The 19,997-nt window shown below is 46.7% G+C and overlaps 2 pseudogenes; one reads left to right on the top strand and one right to left on the bottom strand.

Annotated features, from left to right (window-relative positions):
* The first annotated feature begins 1,833 nt into the window (after positions 1-1,833).
* Positions 1,834-1,952, top strand: LOC134931593 (5S ribosomal RNA; annotated as a pseudogene).
* Positions 1,953-18,667: 16,715 nt separating this feature from the next.
* LOC134930078 (5S ribosomal RNA) lies at positions 18,668-18,785 on the bottom strand (annotated as a pseudogene).
* Between the last annotated feature and the right edge of the window lie 1,212 nt (positions 18,786-19,997).

Genomic DNA, 19,997 nt, shown 5'->3' on the forward strand with positions numbered 1-19,997 from the left:
GAAACCGCTGATCTTGAATCGGTTTCATTCCTCACTTCCTCCAACTCCGAAAGTCCAAACTCAACGAGGCGTTGAGTATGAAGTGGCCAAGATCCTGGACTCACGTCACCGTTACGGTCAACTACAATATCTTATTGACTGGAAGGGTTATGGTCCTGAGGAACGTTCATGGACCAATGCTTCTGATGTCCATGCTCCTGCCTTGGTCCGGAGATTCCATTCCAAGTTTCCTCAAAAGCCAAAGAAGTGTCCTGGGGCCACTCCTAAAGGGGGGGGTGCTGTCACGATCCGGGTATCTGGACGCCATTTCTTACCCATCAGATGCCTCCTAAGGCTGGCTCAGCGCTCCAGGACCGGATCCCATCTGTTATCCTGATGTGTACATTCCTGTATCCTCTCCTGTCACTCTGGGACGCTGTCACAGTAAACGCCATATTACACCTGGCATGGCGTCTCCCGCGGCCTCCGCCGCCGTCCCTGAACTTCTGCATGCAGAGTGTCTGAGTGGCGATTACGTCAGCCGCGGCCTCCGCTGTGTCCGCGTGGTTGGATGTGCATCTGTCAGCCTGGCGCCTCCTGTCTCCGGTGGCCGGCGCCGCCATTACTGTTTTCATTACCACATGGATTACAAACCAAACTTCCCTCCAAGTGTCTGCATGGGCGCAGCCATCTTGGATTCTGTCAGCTGATCATTTCCACCAATCTGTTCTCAGTATTGATAATCTGCATAATTGCCTAGCCAATCCCTTCCTTGCTGCAGGTATAAATACACTGTGCCTGAGCAGGGAAGGCGTCAGTGCTTTGGTTGTCAAACCTGGTTCCTGTTTGTCTCTCTCCTGTGATTGTCTTCCAGGTTCCAGCTCCTGTCTCAGGACTTCCGCCGTGGAGACCCGCACCAGCATTCCACCTGCGGTGTGGCCTGACTCTCCGATCCATTGTGGATTCATCTGTTTCCAGCTACAACATTACCTGCTTCCAGCTCAGCTTCCAGCAGATTGCAGCTTCCCTTAAAGGGCCGGTGTCCTTTCTGCACTTTACCACTCTCCACCGGTGTTATTGTTTCTCCGCTCTCAAGTTCTACATTTCAGTTCATATTTCATCGCTCCCAAGTTCATTTGTTGTTTAACTGGTTCCAGCCAGTGTCCACTCCGTGCTAACAACAGTCTGGTTCCGGCCAGTATCCACAGCAGCTGTTTTGCCTTCAGCGACCCAGCTTTTCCTGGAACACCAGCTGGCGCAATCCTGGGTTATCTCCATTGCTACAGTCGGGCCTGGTAAGGACTTTCCATCTGGAAGATCATAAGAACTGTCTCACACTACCGGTGCCCTGTGGCTCCTGCCATCCTGTAGTACCCAGGAACTGTATTTATTATTTGCTGACTTTTACGTTTTCTTTTGCTGCTGCTGTGTTGCGGAGTTGTCATAATAAACATCATTGACTTTTATCCAAGTTGTCGTGGTCACGCCTTCGGGCAGTTATTATTCATGTTACTTACATGTCCAGGGGTCTGATACAACCTCCCAGGTTCCGGTACATCTCAGCCCCTACAACTGAGGCTGCCTCCCGTCAGCTCAGGCCCTTAGTTGTGACACTGCCTAGGCTAATTGGGAGCATATTTTCTGTTTCACAGTATCTATCTCAGGACTGCACAGTTAGCATCATTGTTTGAAGTCAGAAACATCACTGATCAGATTTCCCAGCAAAAAAACTCATAAGTTTATTGCACCATTGTCATCATTTATCTCTGATCATATAACTTAATATCCATACAATTTGTGATTGATCTTGGGTCCCAACATATTCGGAAAACGGTGCTCCTAGGAGACATACTTACCTACGGTCAGACCGCACTGAGTATGCCCAAACTCGTCTGATCTTGGAAGCCAAGCACTGCAGGGCCTGGTCAGTACCTGGATGGGGAACCACCAGGGAATACTAGGTACCGTAGGTATTTTACTCTCCAACAGCCAAAGCTATTTGGGACTCATTATATCAATCTGATCACAGGTCTATAGTATCTGTCAGATTATATCGGAATCGACGTAGTGACCTCATTCATCCAAACTCCTATGTATGGAGGATATGCATGAATTTCCTTGTGGATGAGGGATCATTTATTTTTGCTTACCTATGATACAACTTTGCCCATAACAGGCACATTGGTGCTGGCAAACACTTATGCGCTTTCAAAACACTTATGCCAGCTCTCGCTTTTTCTTAAGTATATATCAATAAAAGTTAATCTTTAATAATTTCATCATTTCAATTTTTTCAAGTGTGCCCAGGAAAAGGCCTATAGTTTCTTTTTTTTTGGTCCTTTGCTCTCTCCAAAGGTCCATAGCCTTCTTTTTCAGGGTTGAGCTGCATGTCAGCTTAATATTGGTGAACGCTGAATGACGTGCAGGAGCGCGTATCATTCACCAATATCACCCCTAAACACACTGGACGATTTCAGGCTAAAATTAAACGATAACCACATAAATGTCATTATCGTTTACTTTTTAGCCAGAAATCGCCTAGTGTGTACCCCCTTTAGAATCTGTCTGCTCTTTGTGTGTCTGTCCCTATCATTCACCGGTCATTTGTCCCCTCTGAACCCCACCCCCTCCCCCCAGACAGATCTTTATTTACCAAGACAGGTTTCCATGTACCCCTGGCACTGCAGCTTTGCAAGAAGTAAAAAAAAAAAAATGTCCTGCAACCTGCAGTGCTGAAAATGGTACATGGAGATCATTCTCACAGCAGCAATCAGCTCAAGTCTGTCTCCCGACCCCTCCCTCCATGCATACAGGCTGAGGCTGCCATCACTGTCCGTAGGTGGCCAGGGACCGCAATGCAGGCACAGTAAACTCATACTCAGTACTCACCTCTCCTGCTGCTGAACAAGCACCCACTGCGACCGCACTGACTCTTCCCACAAGGTGCGCTCCGTACTCCTTCTCTTCCTGCCAGCCGGGTGGGCCGGGTGCAGGAGCCTGTTCACGGGGCCGGTGGCAGCGGCACACACAGTGTTATTTTTATTGAGAACAGCAGGTGACGCGTGGGAGGCGTGACTACAAATGACAGGCGTCCCGCACACCGATTGGCCCACCGGGGTCCTCCCATGGGAGAGTGATGGCCAATCCAGGCCTGCCTAACACCATCACTCATGTAAACCATGTATTATTTATAAACAAGTGAAATATTCAGAATCACATAATTAGCAATCGGGGATAAACAAGCATTGCTAATACACTGCAATAATATGATCAAGAGCAAGACCAGCCTAACATAAGACTGCCATAGGGACACTTAAACTAAGCACATCTCAAACAGTTTACACACAAAAAGATTGTACAAGCAAATAAACCATCATACTTAGCCAGCATCTGGAAGCATAAAAAAGTGTCCCTTAAGCGTTAGGCACCAAATGCACAAAAAATAGATCAAGAAGACAATAAGGCATTTCAAGTAGTAGCCCATTCCGTTCGGCGGACCGAATGCTGTTTAGCCCCAAGAGGGGATTTAATAGAAATGTCCCAATCCAACAGCAATTTGACGCCGTCGTCCAGTGATGAGATGGTATAAAAGGAGTCCTCATAAGTGACAACAAACTTCATTGGAAACCAGTGGTGCAAGTAGAAAAAATGTCTTCTAGGTACTGTGTGCGCGCACGCCCCAAAAAATGAGTGTGGCCAAATGCCACATGGGGCGTGGCCAATGAAATGGGGGCGTGATACACATATGGGGGGCAGATACACATATGCCTCCACAGTGCCAGATATACCCCCACTGTGCCAGATATGCCCCACGGTGCCATATGCACAAATGTTCCACGGTGCCAGATGCACAAATGCCCCCACAGTGCCAGATTTGCCCCCAGTGCCAGATATGCCCCCACAGTGCCAGATACACATATGCCCCCACAGTGCCAGATATGCCCCCATTCTGCCAGGTACACATGCCCCCAGAGTGCCAGATATGCCCCTTCAGTGCCATATATGCCCCCACAGTGCCAGAAGCACATGCCACCAGAGTGCCAGATATTCCCATCAGAGTGCCAGATATGCCCCCAGTGCCAGATGTGCCCCACAGTGCCAGATATACATGCCCCCAGAGTGCCAGATATTCCCACCAGAGTGCCAGATATGTCCCCAGTGCCAGATATGCCCCACAGTGCCAGATATACATGCTCCGAGAGTGCCAGATATTCCCACCAGAGTGCCAGATATGGCCCCAGAATGCCAGATATGCCCCTACTTTGCCAGATACGCATGCCTCCAGAGTTCCAGATATGCCCCCACAGTGCCAGATATGCCCCTACCTTGCCAGATATACATGCCCCCAGAGTGCCAGATATGCCGCCACAGTGCCAGATATGCTCCCCCTTTGCCAGATACACATTCCCCCAGAGTGCCAAATATGCCCCAGCAGTGCAACTCCCCGCACTGTCTTCTTCTGCTGCTTTTGCTGCTGCTGGGGAGAGGAGAGCACAGCACGTGCCCCTTCTGCCATCAGTCCAGTCTCCTCGTCCTCCTGCAGCGACGGCCCGTATTCTAGATCTGGCGCCGGTCTGCAAGCCAATCAGGACTCGCGGTCTGGCAGCGGCAACTCCTGATTGGCTGCCGATCCGTGAGTTCTGATTGGCTCACAACCCGGCGTTTCAGTGCATGCTGCGGCCTCTGGACTGTCACTGTGTCAGGCAGGAGAGGAGAGGTGCATGCTGCGCTCTCCTCTCTCCCTAAAGTGTGAGGCGGCAGTAATGGCAAGGCAAGGCACGTCACTGGTGCACTGAAATGTGTGCAGGTGGCGGTACGGCATACCCGCTGCCAAATTCTTAAGGGTACGCCATACCCGACCGTACCCGCACACTTGCACCACTGTTGGAAACCCTCAATGGTATGAAATGTCGTGGGCCCGAAGGACTGTCGTGATTGGTACCAACGATCTTCTTTTGGCAATGGATAGTGCAGAGAAGTCTGGTAAGATTTGTAAGCCGCCCAGGATGTCTGAATCTCCCACTGATCTCGCAGCACTGAGGATGCGTTCCTTATTTGTATAAAAGTGAACTTGAAGTGCATCCCTTGGTAGTGATGACGAGACTGTGTGAGGTCTAGGGAGACAATGAATTTGATCTATTAACAAATCTCTCTCTTCCACTTTCACCAATAGTTTGTAGAAAAGAGCTAGAGCAAATCCTCTAATTCAGAATTGGAGACCGAGTCTGGTATTCCTCTAATATTAATATTGTTTCTGCTGGACTGGTCCTCCAAGTCCACCATCTTGGTCTTAAGTGCTTCAAGCTCATTTTGTTGTTCATGAGAAGTTATTAAGTCATGATGGGAGCAAACCAATTCTTCCATTTTCTTTTCTAGATGGTCTGTACAATCGGTCTTAAATTCACAAATTGCAAAGGTAAAATTTTTGGTCAAACCTGACTTAAAAGCTGACAGAATTTGACAAACCGATTTGACTGTGAGGGGGGTGTCTGAATCTCAATCAAGTCCCATCTTGGAAAAGGAACTTTAAGAGCCACTATCAGTAGAGGCAGAAGTAGAAATCCCATATGGAGAAAAGGACGTACTGTATGAGTTGTTTTCTGAGTAGGAAAGGACACACAAGGGGGTAGCACCCCTTTGGGTTTCTTAGGAAGCATAGTGAAAAACAGCTCTTTCTAAGGTTTGGTAATCCAACAGGAAACAGACTTCATCACACTAATTTGAGTAGAAACTGATCACTTACAGAAAAATATATATGATTACATGCAACATGGGTGGAGTATCCAGGGGCATGTAGTTACATCAGGAACTCCATGGTACGAATTATCTCCACAACAACAAATTAATTATATATATATATATATGCAGATCACTTTCCAATGATGTCAACAGGCTTTTGGAGCTGTTAGATGCAAAAGGTATATATTCATCTATCCTTAGTCTCCTCTATTGCATCACCGCACTGTTTACCTTCCCCAGCGAGTCCTGCTGCCTGTATGTTGACAAGTGTGTGTCCGGACTGATGCTTGAGGTGAGGTGCATGGAGGGGAAGAGTCTCACGCCTCATGCACCTATAACAAAACCACCATTTGCTGATCAGCTGGAGACCAGCAGGGACACTGCACTCTGCATGACCAAAACAGGATCAGATAAGCAGAACACAGTGATCTGGGAACATGTCCCCCTTTCTCTAACCCCCATGTCTCCCTCACTCTCTGCCCCTGGCCTCTCTCCATGTCTCCCTTTCTCTCTGCCCCTGGTCTTTCTGTCTCTCTTTGCCCCTAGTCTCTCTCTCTCTCTCCCTCCCAAGTCTCCCTCTGTCTGTGACACTGGTCTCTCTCTCTCCCTATGGCTCACTATCTCTGCCACTGGTCTCTCTCCCCCATGTCTCTCTCTCTCTCTCTCTCTCTCTCTCTCTGCCCTGGTCTCTCTCTTTCTCTGCCTCTGGACTCTCTTTAAAAGTTACTCACAAAACACGCAGGGATGCTTTTTTGGGGGATTCTTCATCTTGCCCTGGGCGCAAAAGACCCTAGTTACAGTATGCCTCTAATTGAAGTTAACAATAATATTCTGCAAATCTGTATGTAACTAGCATTTGCTAGAGTAGAGACTTGCAGAGAATTGGGGTCACTTGATGACAGGCTGCAAGCTTAAATGTTTTGATCAAAATATCAAAATGTGCTTGCTTTTATCTGCCACATACACACAGATTTGCAGTATATTATTGTTAGCATCGATACCAAAAGTAATTGTATTCTATACATATTTTGCATTACTACTGCCACACAGCTGTTACCATGTATAATATAGTATGGGTGTGGGCATATTTATTTTCTGTTTTGTTTCAAAATTTTGCCTAGTGCTATCAAGGATGCTTTCAATCATTGGGGCAGATGTATTAAGCCAGGAGAAAGGAAAAAGTGATAAAGAAGTGATAAGTGCAAGGTGATAATGCACCAGCCAGTCAGCTCTAACTGTCATTTTTCAAATCCCTAATGATTGGCTGGTGCGTTATCACCTTGCGCTTATCACTGCTTTATCACTTCTTTAGCCCATCTCCAGGCTTCATACATCTGCCCCATTAATTGATATGCCTGGGTTAGGTTTTGTCTTTTTATGACAATGAGCTAGCAAACTTAGACCCATGCAATAAACATAGATTGTGTTTAAAATCTGTATGATACTTGGTGGAAAATGATGCAGAGCAATTCGCAAGATTTTGTGAATTAGTGTAGCCGGAAAGTGAGACTTTGGCGCAGTTGTCCAGCTTGAAAAATGATTGCAATATTTTGGAACCAATATTCCCTGAATGTAAATGAAAGACAGTTTGGAGTTTTTTAGCACTGCACACCACAGTCCCCATTATTATCAATGGGGACTACAGTTGGACCCCTATGTACTAAACTCCAGAAGGCAAGCTTTTAAGAGTTTGGCTTCATTGCTTTACACCATTCTCAGATGACGTAAACTGCCTTATGCATATTAAAGGGATCTTACGATTCATCTCTCGCAATCTCCATCCGTCTCTGGAAAATGACACTACACAAATGCACAGTGTCAAATTCTCTCAAGAAGTTCTTTGATAATGCAAAAGATTCCTCTAATATTGCCGGGCTGGAACTCGCAGACACAGCGTTTAGCACTACCGCTGTGCCTGTGAGTTACATTTAGTACATTGAAGGAAATTATTTAGTTTAAAAATGAATGTCTGTTAAGATAAGGACTGATAATTATTGCAGCACTGCCACTATTATTAATACATAGGCCCATTACATTATCACTTACATTATAGAAATGCTGATAAGACACACTTGTCTGCCTCAGGCAGAGCTATATTCCCATATAATACTCCTCATAGGAATATCAAAAATCTGACTTATAGTCTTAACCATATTACAGTATGTTCTTTTTCTCTGCTGTCCAAAGGCCAGGTATAATACTTCTTTCTACAAAAACACAGGTGAATAAAAACAAATCCAAACATGACTAAGCTGTATGCACAATATAAAACATCAAGGGGTATATTTAGTAATGTTCGATTTAGGTTGTTTTGTTGATTTTGCATTCGATTTGCAGTTGATTTTATATTTGGAGATTTACTAAATGCAAAATCAAAGTTAAATATCAAACCAAATCCCACTCAAAATCAAATATCGCCAAAACGAATATAGCATAAACGAATATTGAATTCCTCTATTTACTAACGTTCTAATTAAAAATCGAACACAAAAAATCTACAAATGGCCAAACTAATACAGGGTGATTCAAAAGTCACAGTACACCCTTTAGTTTCAAAAACTGCAGGAAATGGGAAAACTGAATACTCCAGTAAGGTGTTGTAAAAAGTGTTGTAACTTTTGAACCATAACTATTTCAAATCTGTTTGCAGCAATAAACTTTTCAGCAAATTCTGATGTTTGACATGTTACACGACCCCCTTTCCATTAAAAAAAAAACTGACTTCGACTCAAGATGGCTGATTTCAAGATGGCGCCCATATTCGGTACATACCCTAAAAGATAGCCCACCTCACACATACCTTACTGGAGTATTCAGTTTTCCGATTTCCTGCACAGTTTTTGAAACAAAATGGTGTACTGCAACTTTTGAATCACCCTGTAGCACAGGGTCTGTAGTAGACAGGCGATTATAGCTTCTAGACAACATTCTATTCCTGAAACCTTCATTATGATGTCCAGTGCTATTTTTGCAGGAAAATAGGTTCAGGAACTGTGGGCGAGGCAGAGGTGGGCCATGATGTGGGTGGAGCTACCAAGGGTGTGTGGCATCAACATGTGCATAAACCTTTTTCTTACACACATAATTCTCCCAGCAGTGCCAGATACATAATGTCCCCAGCAGCGCCAGATACACAATGCTCCCAGCTGCGCCAGATATACAGAATGGCAACGACAGCAACAGATACACAGAATGCCACTGGCATCACCAGATACACAATGCCACCGATAGCGCCAGATACACAATGCCAACGATAGCGCAAGATACACAATGCCCCCGATAGCATCAGATGAACAATGTCCCCAGCAGTGCCAGATACACAATGCCCCCAGCAGTGCCAGATACACATTGCCCCCAGCAGTGCCACTTACACATTGGGGGTCATTCCGAGTTGATCGCTTGGTAGCAGTTTTTAGCAGTCGTGCAAACGCTAAGCCGCCTCCCTCTGGGAGTGTATTTTAGCTTAGCAGAAGTGCAAAGGAAAGGATCGCAGAACGGCTACAAAAAAAAAAATTGTGCAGTTTCAGAGTAGCTCCAGACCTACTCCTAGTTTGCGCTGACTTCAGACTGTTCCATTCCGGATTTGACATCACAAACACGCCCTGCGTTCTCCCAACCACGCCTGCGTTTATCCAGGCACGCCTGCATTTTTTCGAACACTCCCTGAAAACGGTCAGTTCACACCCAGAAACGCCCACTTCATGTCAATCACTTTGCGGCCAGCAGTGCGACTGAAAAGTTTCGCTAGATCTTGTGTAAAACTGCATCGGTCGTTGTGAAAGTACATTGCACGTGCGCATTGCATACGCATAAGTGCCAATTTTTGGCTTCATCGCTGCGCTGCGAACATTTTCAGCTAGCGATCAACTCGGAATGACCCCCATTGCCCCCAGCAGCACCACTTACACAATGCCCCCACCAGCAACAGATGCACAATGCCCCCAGCAGTGCCAGATACACAGTGCCTCCAGCAGTGCCAGATACACAGTGCCTCCAGCAGTGCCAGATACACAGTGCCTCCAGCAGTGCCAGATACACAGTGCCTCCAGCAGTGCCAGATACACAGTGCCCCCAGCAGCGCCAGATAAACAATGCCCCAGTAGTGACAAATACACAATGCCCTTGGTATAGTGCTGCTCACCCCTGGCTCCGCTGCACCTGCCTCCGCTCCTGCTGCCACTGCTGCTGCTCCTGCCGATGCCTGTTACCAAAGGGAGGGGAGGAAAGCACACCATGCATGTCCCGTCTCCAGCGGCCATTCAAGTTATGGTGCTGGCTTGTGAGCCAATCAGCGATCTATGATTGGTTGATGACCGAGCAACATTTTAAATGGCCGCCGGAGATGGATGACACAATGAGGGTCATACACGGGAAGAGGCGGAAGCCACAGTGACAGCAGGGCAGGCCGTAGACATTCTGTAACACTTTACCTGATGATGTCATTTTAGAAATTACCTTCAAGAATGGCGTTCCAGCCCAACAATGCCTAAGTAGCCCTCACGATACCTATAAAGAAGAGATGACGGACGCTATGCTGATGTTTTTGCAATTGAGTGATTATTGGTAAATTGTGCACGCATAAGCTTTGCACAAAGTCTAATAGCGATACCGATTACCTTCACACAGCATGACTGACCAGCAGGCACTGTTTGTGGGTGTTGATGGAGGAGTGGCTGCAAAAATGCAGGTGTGTCACGGACCTTTTTGTGGTGTGTTGCTGAGTGCTCTTGCGAATCCGTAGTCAAGCTGCGTGCCTCTGGTGTCTCTGTTCAGACTGCCATGTTGCGTAGACATTGATTTAATCAAACTGATGATTATCAATGGATCTGCGTGTGCGCTGGGAATGTCTACGCAGTTGCTGTTCCTTTGCGATTGCTCCACTGAGCATCTCTACTTTTCAGGACTGCTGGATTTTTTAAATAATTTTCTGCTGCGGGGTACACTGGGCTCCACAGGGAATGACATTGGGGTGTAGAGTAGGATCTTGATCCGAGGCACCAACAGGCTCAAAGCTTTGACCTTCTTCCCAAGATGCATAGCGCCGCCTCCTCTATAACCCCGCCTCCATACACAGGAGCTCAGTTTTGTAGTTGGTGCCATGCAGTAAGCAGGCATACAACAGGTGGGCTGCTACAGCAGCCCTGAGAAGAGCTTTTTAAGTGAAGATAGAAGACTTTAAGGGCTGCAGCAGTAATAGATGTCAGTCTGACATCTCCTGCTGCAGTTCCATCACCTCCCCCAGCGGCGCTGTATACTCCGGCGCCCTGGTTGCCGGGTACTTGCAGCGGAGGCTCCGGTTTGCTCTTCGTTAGTCACACACTCGCCGATGTTCTCCTGGATCGCGTGGCCGCACTCAGGGAGGAGGTAAGTGGGTCCTCTAGGCGGATTCCGCTGAAATCGCGGTCCGGAGCAGCCGGTGGGAGGCGGGCCGTGCGCACTGATGTGGACACTGTGGTCGAGCAGGGACTCCACTAAACTACCAGGGCAAGGGCACAGGTCGGTTTTTCCCTCATAAAAAAATAAGAATTTACTTACCGATAATTCTATTTCTCGTAGTCCGTAGTGGATGCTGGGAACTCCGTAAGGACCATGGGAATAGCGGCTCCGCAGGAGACAGGGCACATCTAAAGAAAGCTTTAGGATCACCTGGTGTGCACTGGCTCCTCCCCCTATGACCCTCCTCCAAGCCTCAGTTAGGATACTGTGCCCGGACGAGCGTACACAATAAGGAAGGATTTTGAATCCCGGGTAAGACTCATACCAGCCACACCAATCACACTGTACAACTTGTGATCTGAACCCAGTTAACAGCATGATAACAGAGGAGCCTCTAGAAAAGATGGCTCACTACAGCAATAACCCGATTTTTTGGTAACAATAACTATGTACCAGTATTGCAGACAATCCGCACTTGGGATGGGCGCCCAGCATCCACTACGGACTACGAGAAATAGAATTATCGGTAAGTAAATTCTTATTTTCTCTGACGTCCTAGTGGATGCTGGGAACTCCGTAAGGACCATGGGGATTATACCAAAGCTCCCAAACGGGCGGGAGAGTGCGGATGACTCTGCAGCACCGAATGAGAGAACTCCAGGTCCTCCTCAGCCAGGGTATCAAATTTGTAGAATTTTACAAACGTATTTGCTCCTGACCAAGTAACTGCTCGGCAAAGTTGTAAAGCCGAGACCCCTCGGGCAGCTGCCCAAGATGAGCCCACCTTCCTTGTGGAGTGGGCATTTTAAGATTTTTGGCTGTGGCAGGCCTGCCACAGAATGTGCAAGCTGAATTGTACTACAAATCCAACGAGCAATCGTCTGCTTAGAAGCAGGAGCACCCAGTTTGTTGGGTGCATACAGGATAAACAGCGAGTCAGATTTTCTGACTCCAGCCGTCCTGGAAACATATATTTTCAGGGCCCTGACCACGTCAAGCAACTTGGAATCCTCCAAGTCCTTAGTAGCCGCAGGTACCACAATAGGTTGCTTCATGTGAAATGCAGAAACCACCTTAGGTAGAAATTGAGGACAAGTCCTCAATTCTGCCCTGTCAGAATGAAATATTAAATAAGGGCTTTTATATGATAAAGCCGCCAATTCTGACACACGCCTGGCTGAAGCAAGGGCTAACAGCATCGTCACCTTCCATGTGAGATATTTTAAGTCCACAGTGGTGAGTGGTTCAAACCAATGTGACTTTAGGAAACTCAACACAACATTGAGATCCCAAGGTGCCACTGGAGGCACAAAAGGAGGCTGTATATGCAGTACCCCTTTTACAAATGTCTGAACTTCAGGCACTGAAGCCAGTTCCTTTTGGAAGAAAATCGACAGGGCCGAAATTTGAACCTTAATGGACCCTAATTTTAGGCCCATAGACAGTCCTGTTTGCAGGAAATGGAGGAAACGACCCAGTTGAAATTCCTCTGTAGGGGCCATCTTGGCCTCCCACCACGCAACATATTTTCGCCAAATGCGGTGATAATGTTTTGCGGTTACGTCCTTCCTGGCCTTGACCAGGGTAGGGATGACTTCATCTGGAATGCCTTTTTCCTTCAGGATCCGGCGTTCAACCGCCAAGCCGTCAAACGCAGCCGCGGTAAGTCTTGGAACAGACAAGGCCCCTGCTGGAGCAGGTCCTTTCTTAGAGGTAGAGGCCACGGTTCGTCCGTGAGCATCTCTTGAAGTTCCGGATACCAAGTCCTTCTTGGCCAATCCGGAACCACAAGTATAGTTCTTACTCCTCTCCTTCTTATGATTCTCAGTACTTTTGGTATGAGAGGCAGAGGAGGGAACACATACACTGACTGGTACACCCACGGTGTTACCAGAGCGTCCACCGCTATTGCCTGAGGGTCCCCTGACCTGGCGCAATATCTGTCTAGTTTTTTGTTTAGACGGGACGCCATTATGTCCACCTTTGGTTTTTCCCAACGGTTTACAATCAGGTGGAAGACTTCTGGGTGAAGTCCCCACTCTCCCGGGTGAAGGTCGTGTCTGCTGAGGAAGTCTGCTTCCCAGTTGTCCACTCCCGGAATGAACACTGCTGACAGTGCTATCACATGATTTTCCGCCCAGCGAAGAATCCTTGCAGCTTCTGCCATTGCCCCCCTGCTTCCCGTGCCGCCCTGTCTGTTTACGTGGGCGACTGACGTGATGTTGTCCGATTGGATCAATACCGCCTGACCCTGAAGCAGGGGTTTCGCTTGACTTAGGGCATTGTAAATGGCCCTTAGTTCCAGAATGTTTATATGAAGAGATGTCTCCAGGCTTGACCATAAGCCCTGGAAATTCCTTCCCTGTGTGACTGCTCCCCAGCCTCGTAGGCTGGCATCCGTGGCCACCAGGACCCAGTCCCGAATGCCGAATCTGCGGCCCTCTAGAAGATGAGCACTCTGCAACCACCACAGGAGGGATACCCTTGTCCCCGGTGACAGGGTTATCCGCTGAAGCATCTGAAGATGCGACCCGGACCATTTGTCCAGTAGGTTCCACTGGAAAGTCTTGCGTGGAATCTGCCGAATGGGATTGCTTCGTAGGAAGCCACCATTTTTACCCAGAACCCTTGTGCATTGATGCACTGAGACTTGGTTCGGTTCTAGGAGGTTCCTGACTAGCTCGGATAACTCCCTGGCTTTCTCCTCCGGGAGAAACACCTTCTTTCTGGACTGTGTCCAGGATCATCCCTAGGAACAGAAGACAAGTCGTCGGAACCAGCTGCGATTTTGGAATATTGAGAATCCAATCGTGCTGCCGCAACACTACCTGATATAGTGCTACACCGATCTCCAACTGTTCCCTGGATCTTACCCTTATCAGGGAATCGTCCAAGTAACGGATAACTAAAATTCCCTTCCTTCGAAGGAATATCATCATTACGGTCATTACTTCAGTAAAGACCCGGGGTGCCGTGGACCATCCCTACGGCAGCGTCCGAACTGATAGTGACAGTTCTGTACCATAACCTGAAATACCCTTGGTGAGAAGGGTAAATTTTGACATGAAGGTAAGCATCCTTGATGTCCCGAGACATCATGTAGTCCCCTTCTTCCAGGTTTGCAATCACTGCTCTGAGTGACTCAATTTTGAATTTGAACCTCTGTATGCAAGTGTTCAAAGATTTTAGATTTTAGATTTTAAAATCGGTCTCACCGAGCCGTCTGGCTTCGGTACCACAATAGTGTGGAATAATACCCCGTTCCCTGTTGCAGGAGGGGTACCTTGATTATCACCTGCTGGGAATACAGCTTGTGAATGGTTTCCAAAACTGCCTCCCTGTCAGCGGGAGACGTCGGTAAAACAGACCTTTGGAAACGGCGAGGGGGATACGTCTCGAATTCCAATTTGTACCCCTGAAATATTACCTGAAGGATCCAGGGGTCTACTTGCGAGTGAGCCCACTGCGCACTGAAATTCATTGAGAACGGGACCCCACCGTGCCTGAACTTGTAAAGCCCTAGCGTCATACTGAGGGCTTGGCAGAGGCGGAAAAGAGTTTCTGTTCCTTGGAACTGGCTGATCTCTGCAGCCATTTTCCTCTCCCTCTGTCACGAGCAGAAAAGAGGAACCCTTTTGTCCGCTTGCCAACCAGGCCTGCGCCTGATAATACGGCGTCTTATTTTGAGAGGCGACCTGGGGTACATCCCCTCTTTTAAGGCAATACTTCCAAATGCCGTTTGGAATCCGCATCACCTGACCACTTTACTGGTATAATTGGACAACGCACTTATACTTGATGCCAGTCGGCAAATATTCCGCTGTGCATCATGCATATATAGAAATGCATCTTTTAATTGCTCTATAGGCAATAATATACTGTCCTTATCTAGGATATCATATTTCCAGTCAGGGAATCCGACCACGCCAACCCAGCACTGCACATCCAGGCTGAGGCGATTGCTGGTCGCAGTATAACACCAGTATGTGTGTAAATACATTTTAGGATACCCTCCTGCTTTCTATCAGCAGGATCCTTAAGGGCGGCCATCTCAAGAGAGGGTAGAGCCCTTGTTCTTACAAGCGTGTGAGCGCCTTATCCCCCCTAGGGGGTGTTTCCCAACGCACCCTAACCTCTGGCGGGAAAAGGTATACTGCCAATAACTTTTTAGAAATTATCAATTGTTATCGGGGGGAAACCCACGCATTTTATTTCTCAGATTCAGGAAAACTACAGGAAGTTTTTCCTCACCAACATAATACCCCTTTTTTTTGGTGGTATTCATATTATCAGAAAAGTGTAAACTTTTTTCATTGCCTCAATCATGCAATGTGTGGCCCTATTTGGAAATCACGGTTGTCTCTTCACCGTCGACACAGGAGTCAGTATCCGTGTCGGCGTCTGTATCTGAGGTAACGGGCGCTTTAGAGCCCCTATATGAGACGTCTGGACATGCACAAGCTGAGTAGCCGGCTGTCTCATGTCAACCACTGTCTTTTATACAAAGCTGACACTGTCACGCAATTTCCACAGTACATCCACTCAGGTGTCGACCCCCCAGGGGGTGACAACACTATTACAGACACTCTACTCCGTCTCCTCATCATTGTTCTCCTCATACATGTCGACACAAACGTACCGACACACAGCACACACACAGGGAATGCTCTGATAGAGGACAGGACCCCACTAGCCCTTTGGGGAGACAGAGGGAGAGTTTGCCAGCACACACCAGAGCGCTATATATATACAGGGATAACCTTATATAAGTGTTTTTCCCTTTATAGCTGCTGTATTGTTTATACTGCGCCTAATTTGTGCCCCCCTCTCTTTTTTAACCCCTTTCTGTAGTGTAGTGACTGCAGGGGAGAGCCAGGGAGCTTCCCTCCAACTGAGCTGTGAGGGAAAATGGCGCCAGTGTGCTGAGGAGATAGGCTCCGCCCCTTTCTCGGCGTCCTTATCATCCGTTTTCTTGTATGTTTTGGCAGGGGTTAAATGCATCCATATAGCCCAGGAGTTATATGTGATGCATTTATTTTAGCCATAAAAGGTTTTCTAACGATTTATTGCGTCTCAGGGCGCTGCCCCCCCAGCGCCCTGCACCCTCAGTGACCGGAGTGTGAAGTGTGCTGAGAGCAATGGCGCACAGCTGCGGTGCTGTGCGCCTACCTTTATCTGAAGACAGGAAAGTCTTCTGCCGCCGATTTTTCCGGACCTCTTCGCTCTTCTGGCTCTGTAAGGGGGCCGGCGGCGCGGCTCCGGTGACCCATCCAGGCTGAACCTGTGATCGTCCCTCTGGAGCTAATGTCCAGTAGCCTAAGAAGCCCAATCCACTCTGCACGCAGGTGAGTTCGCTTCTTCTCCCCTTAGTCCCTCGATGCAGTGAGCCTGTTGCCAGCAGGTCTCACTGAAAATAATAAACCTAAACTAAAACTTTCACAAAGAGCTCAGGAGAGCCCCTAGTGTGCACCCTTCTCGTCGGGCACAGAAATCTAACTGAGGCTTGGAGGAGGGTCATAGGGGGAGGAGCCAGTGCACACCAGGTGATCCTAAAGCTTTCTTTAGATGTGCCCTGTCTCCTGCGGAGCCGCTATTCCCATGGTCCTTACGGAGTTCCCAGCATCCACTAGGACGTCAGAGAAACTTTTTTATTACAGCCCATAGTACCAGTGGTGAAGTCCAGCAGGGGGATAAGGCTTGGACCTGTAGCCCCTCCCCCCAGCCCCAGGGCACCATTTACAGTAATGTTCCCGCCCTGAAGCTGCATATATCTCTCTCCCTCACTCCCAGCCAGTGTTTGGGCGCCATTACACAGAGCAGCACTGTTCCTGGGGCCATTTGGGCAAATCCTACTTTGTAAAGCTGCCTGCACGTCAGCGCTGTGCATTTTACAGGACACTTAAGTATTCTACATGTCTATTGACAGTGTTAGTTAAGAAACAGTGCATTTGGTCAGGGTAATGTAGTACAAGTACCCTGTGATACACATCCAGTCTTTACTGTGCATTGATATATCTACTAATTATATAGCTATACTGAGTATTACTTTGTATTGCTAGTCCAGTGCAGTTTTATTGCATGTCATAATTTCTGCATTGTACAGACTGTGACTATTTGTGTGTGCATTTGATAGCTTAGTAGTGTCCATTTCGTGTCTTTCACTCAGATTGCTATCCCTATATTCTATGACCTGAGGGGGCTCAGCGCGTCAGGTTTATTATCTGATATAGGTGTCTCACAAGATATACTCATTGTGTATTTTTCTTTTTGATTTTTAGTAACCATATACCTCTTGAATTCCCTGTTTGCGGAGTACATAAGCTGCACAGGGTGTGCTTGACAACAGGGTCGGTGCAAGGGTGTGCGGCGCCCTCCTGCAAACTATAAACTTGTACCCTCTCTCCCATACTTAATAAAGGGACAATGCACGCTGAAGTCGCACGCCGCAAAAAAACAGGTGGGGCATGGTCACACAATAGTACCAATTCAAATGACTCCATACAGTAGCACAATCTTGTTCACATTACACCGCGCATAGTGCACAGAGGGAACTCGATTCACCGCTGTCGGTACTCCGGCTGTCTGGATTCCCGCATCGGTCTCCTGAACGCTTGGTTTCCGAATGTTGGTAAATCATACCAAATCAGTCTTGTAACAAATGTGGCAGGCTGGCAGCTGAAAGTGCAGTGCTTAACTTAGCTTAACTTACTGTACTGCCAGACACGGACCTGCTCTGCGTCCGATGTGCACGGCATCACTGGTGTGTGTAGTGGAGCTTCCTTTCTGCTGGGTGGGGGCTTGGAGCCTCTTCTCACTCCAACAGTTGTGCCAGCGGGCTTTCTGTAATGCAGACAGATGTGGTTTGATTCCGCACTGGTAATAATAGTTTCTGAGAGATATGTATATGTAATTTAAAATGACCAATATATAATAGATACAGGGCCTTAATGTCCCTATTAAATAGACTGGTGGTGCACCCAGAAGTCAGTAATTGCTTACTATAGATCTGATGTACAAGGAAAAGAAAGTAGACTTCTTTGTGGGTGCACTCTTAAAGAACAAGTTCAATGTGAGATTTGTGTTAGATTCATAAAATTAAGACTTAACTTTTAATATATATCCTTAAAAAATGATCTCCTGAGACAAAACAACATACAGTGTACCTAGGGTGTCTTGACAAAACAACATAAAGAATATAGAAAATTAAAGACAGTTACAAACAAATAACACATATTAAAACAGCAGTTGGCGGTAAAGGCATGTCAAAAATATAATTAGGACATAAAATTTGTCCTTCAGAAAACATGCAAGTTAAATCCGGCGGGAAAATCCTTTGTATTTGAGTTAAATCTAATAATGTATCAAGGATATTCTCTGACTATAATGAGTGGAAGCTGATGGTAGTTAATAGGTCACAGCCCTTGGAAATTGCTTTGGGATGCCTGAGAAGATGAAAAGTACAGTAGAAAGGTGAATCTGCTGTCAATGTTAGACAGGAGGTTTCCTCGCTTTGTACCTACTAAACCAGGTATTCCCGGGTGGTCACCCACCAGGTACTAGCCTAGCCCTCCACTGTTTGGCTTCCAAGATCGGACGGTATTGGGCATGGGCAGTGAGGTATGATAGTAGATTTAATGATGTTAGTAATTGCCCTTCTCCTGAATCATTGATGAGAGTTCAGAAATAACTCAAGTATTCAAACTAGGAGAGAAAGGAGGATCTGCTTTTGGTGTTAGGTGATGGACAGGTATCCCACCAGCTGGAGAGCTGCCGTGGGTGGAGGAGTCCCTCAAATCACCAATGAGAGTCCTGAAGAAAGGAAGAACACGTAGAAAATGGGCGAGGTAAATCCCTGGTTAAGGTTATGTTCTAACGTTAGGTTGGTTTCTATAAGAGGCACTAAATCTGCCTATAACACAGGCCTCATTAGGGTTAGTAGAGCTAGTAGTAAGGTTTTAACACAGGCTGAAAGTGAATAGATATCAGGTAAGTTGCTGATATCAAATAGCCTTAGTTATAGAGTGGTAGAAATAACCCCCATATATTGCAATTATAGCTGTTTGGTATGCTCCAAAGAATTAAACAGACACCGTTTCAAGTGTATGAGCTTGCCACAATGGTAACTGCTTGATGTGCTTAAAAGAAATACCAGTGTGAACACAGAAGCAGCAAGAGTAGCTAACATTTGTTACAATTGTAACTGCTTGGTCTGTTCCCCAGATTAGAACAGGTGCAGTAAGTCTTGTGCTTGTGGCTATAAAATAACCAAAGTTACGAATCTTGAAACAGTGCATGGCAGCACTAAACAAAGATAAATGATCTGTGAGAGCAGACCCAGTTCAAAATATATGAGTTTTGTGACAATTATAGAAGCTTAATGTGCCTAAAGGAGACACACCTTTATGCATATGATTATCATTTACATTTGTAACCAGTTGGTCTGTTCCACAGGCTGGAATAAGTACAGTTAATCCTGTGCTGCAGCTATGATATAATCAGAGTTTGTGAGTCTGAGAAACAGTATATGGCAGCAATCTACAGGTGTAAGATAAATGGTCCACAGCAGCCTATTTTATCATCAAACAACATTAAAGCAATTTCCAGCTGTAATTAGAGATACTTAGTCTTATAAGTGTAATTTCCACTGAAAATTCATCCAGCAGTGTCTTTCACAAAATGAGGTACGATATATAACATAAAAAAAAATAAGAATTTACTCACCGGTAATTCTATTTCTCATAGTCCGTAGTGGATGCTGGGGACTCCGGTAAGAACCATGGGGATTAGCAGCTCCGCAGGAGACTGGGCACAACTATAAAGAAAGCTTTTAGACTACTGGTGTG

Source organism: Pseudophryne corroboree, chromosome 5 (genome assembly GCF_028390025.1).
Source record: "Pseudophryne corroboree isolate aPseCor3 chromosome 5, aPseCor3.hap2, whole genome shotgun sequence".
Taxonomy (NCBI): domain Eukaryota; kingdom Metazoa; phylum Chordata; class Amphibia; order Anura; family Myobatrachidae; genus Pseudophryne; species Pseudophryne corroboree.